The sequence below is a fragment of the Lupinus angustifolius genome, chromosome LG03 (assembly GCF_001865875.1).
Source record: "Lupinus angustifolius cultivar Tanjil chromosome LG03, LupAngTanjil_v1.0, whole genome shotgun sequence".
NCBI classification, from domain to species: domain Eukaryota; kingdom Viridiplantae; phylum Streptophyta; class Magnoliopsida; order Fabales; family Fabaceae; genus Lupinus; species Lupinus angustifolius.
Window position 1 is genome coordinate 8872793 of NC_032011.1, and position 2970 is coordinate 8875762.

At 36.6% G+C, this 2970-nt stretch overlaps 1 protein-coding gene across 1 annotated transcript in view; it reads right to left on the bottom strand.

Annotated features, from left to right (window-relative positions):
* LOC109343323 (ATP synthase subunit O, mitochondrial-like) overlaps window positions 214-2970 on the bottom strand; it is an 8767-nt gene continuing 6010 nt past the window's right edge. The window contains exon 5 of the mRNA XM_019581561.1: window positions 214-326. The gene's annotated coding sequence lies outside the window, so the exon portion shown is untranslated. The remainder of the gene's footprint in view (window positions 327-2970) is intronic.

Here is a 2970-nt window from a genome sequence, read left to right on the forward strand (position 1 = left end):
TATATATATATATATATAATCCAACAAATTGGAATGATAATAAGCACAAGAAGCTAGAAAAAGGTAGATTTTATTTGCAAAATGATGACATTCCACTCTAGAGAAATACATACCAACACAACTTCTAATAAACAAGAATGTAATAGTTCTTTAATAAAAGCACAATGATGCAGATTGTCAGAAGAAAATATTGTCTTATAAATGTTGCCATTATTTACCGGCTCTCATAACATCTTCTCCATTTGTTGTGCCCTAGTCTTAATCGACATGTCAAAGACCTTCTGGCTAAATTCCAGCACTATACCACCAAGTATGCTAGGATCAATCCGAAAAATAAAATTAACAAAACCAAAGTTCCCGCATAGAAGAGTTTTGAAAAAACAACTCTCAAGTCCCACAAAGGAGAGATGAGGAACTTGGAAAAAATCCCAAGTTATAAATAGAAGCATCCTCCCTATATATTTTCTTGCCCCAAGTTGAGTGCGCTTTCATTCAACTTTTTCTTTCTCCCTTATATTTTCCACCGATGCATTTCCGACAAACTTCTCCCCCTTTCTTTTCGTGGCACTAATAAATGGCACAAGCAGCCATATTGTGGGAATTTCGAGAACTGACATTGGTAGTCAATATTGGGGAAAAAATTGGCACAGGTAGCCATATTCTGGAAACTTCGAGAACTGACACTGGTAGTCAGTATTGGGGGAAAGAATTGGCACAAGTAGCCATATTGTGGGCATTTGGAAAACTGACACTGGTAGTCAGTATTGTGGGAAGAGAATTGGCACGGGTAACTATATTGTGGATAATTTCGAGAATTGGCACTAGTAGCCATATTGTGGAGGGTGTATTCGAGATTGGTTCTTACAGTGCAGTAAGAATTCGATAACATAGATCTGGGCTGTTTTATCCTAGGGACGGCGTGGTTGATAGTCTGCTTGAACATTTTGGGTAGTGCCACGAAACATCTTAAAGAGAGCGACATGGTCGTGACTCAGCCATTAAGTATTATTTCGTGCCATTTAGAATTGTTGCAAGCTACGGTAACAACAATTTGAAGACGTTTTGACTGCAATGACATTCGTAGATAATATTACTGGACCGAACAGTTATGACCTGAACAAGCCATTTTGGTTTGACGGAACAAATTTCAAACGTTGACAACATATGATGAATTTTTTTTCTCACTATGTGAAAGGTTGCCCACGTTCTGAAAACCGACATCCCAATGGTGTCGGATGAGGCTGAAAAAGATGAAAGGAATAAACTGGCTATTGAAATAGCTCTCTAGAATGAAAGTAATTACTTATGAAAGAACTTCATTCTGAATGGGTTGTCTGATGATCTGTATGATTACTACAGCCATACAAGTGTGCCAGATTAATTTGGTATGCACTTGAAAAATAAAGAAATATGATACCGAGGAAGTTAAGATAAAATATATATATGATATTATCACTACCTCAAGTATCAAATGACTGATAATAAATCAGTAGAGTCTCAGTCCTATGAGATACATAAAATTGCTCATGAAATTATTTGTGATGGTATGGCCCTAGAGAGTTAAACTCATAGAGCCTGTGAATATATATTCATTGGGTATGATATAAACAATATTGTGTATAGGCATTACGACCTTAATGCAAAATAATCATTGAGTCTAACGATGTTGACTTTAATGAGAAGAAATTCCTTTTTAAATTAAGGAATAGTGGGGGAACATCAACTAGCCACATGCTTGTGATTAGAGATAATGATAGAAAATGAAAGGTTTGAAATAGAAACTAGAAGAAGTAAGAGAGCAATAATTGTTAGAGAGTATAGACCTGATTATATGGTCTATATATTGGAGGATAATTCATCAACTCTCCAAGAAGTTTTTGACTTCTTTGGATGTTGATTTGTGGCGAGAAACCATAAATGATGAGATGGACTATCTAGAGTCCAACAAGAAACAGACTATGTTATCTCAATCCACTATGGAAGTTGAGATGATAGCATTAGCAACAGCTAATGAAGAAACAAGTTAGCTGAGAAGTTTGCTTGCAGAGATTCCCCTATGGGAAAAACATAGATCAGTTGTGTTGATCCATTGTGAAAGTATCTCGGCTATTGCAAAAAAAAATTGAGAACTGCTTTTATAACGGTAAGAAGCGACAAATACGTCGTAAGTACAACACCATTAGAGAGTTACTCTCTACATGAGTTGTTAGAGTGGATCATGTACGCACTGAGAATAACTTAGCAGATCCTTTGACGAAAGGACTAGCTAGAGAGAAAGTCCATAATACTTCTAAGAGTATGAAACTATTGCCCTTAGAACGAGGATCACTCATGATGGTAAACTTCTAAGAGTATGAGACTATTGCCCTTAGAACGAGGATCACTCATGATGGTAACCCGACCTAACTGACTGGAGATCCCAAGAAATAGGTTCAATGGGTAATAACAAGTTGTGAAGTGATATGAGAATGAACATGCTATAAAATTATGAGCAGCATGATTCTTGTAGCATATGTAAGGATGAGTTAAAACTCTTAATGAGATCTATACTCCAATTGGAGTGGAGTACCTAAGCTATAGAAGTACTCTTGATAGACTCACATATGTGAATGTGGAAGTGGGGGCCGCTTCTTATGAAATTTTGGGGCATAAGTTTCTAGAGCGTTCACTATACTAGGATAGACGTGCATGACCTTTAACACACGGGCTTTACAGAATACACCTTTGAAAAGTTTGTGTGTGGTTTGATGTTGGAGATAGAGTTCTAGACTACGAGTCACTCTAGTAAAATCTGGATTTTATTCACTATGCAAAGGTTCAAGTCGCATGACACCTTTGTTTATGCACAATCTTATTGAGACCACAAATATTCTCGGAAATCGTTTTTTAATTTCAAGTGGGGGATTGTTGGAACATGGTTTGTTGAAAACCATGAGTGTGAAATTTTGGGTGTGAAATATAAAAAACACC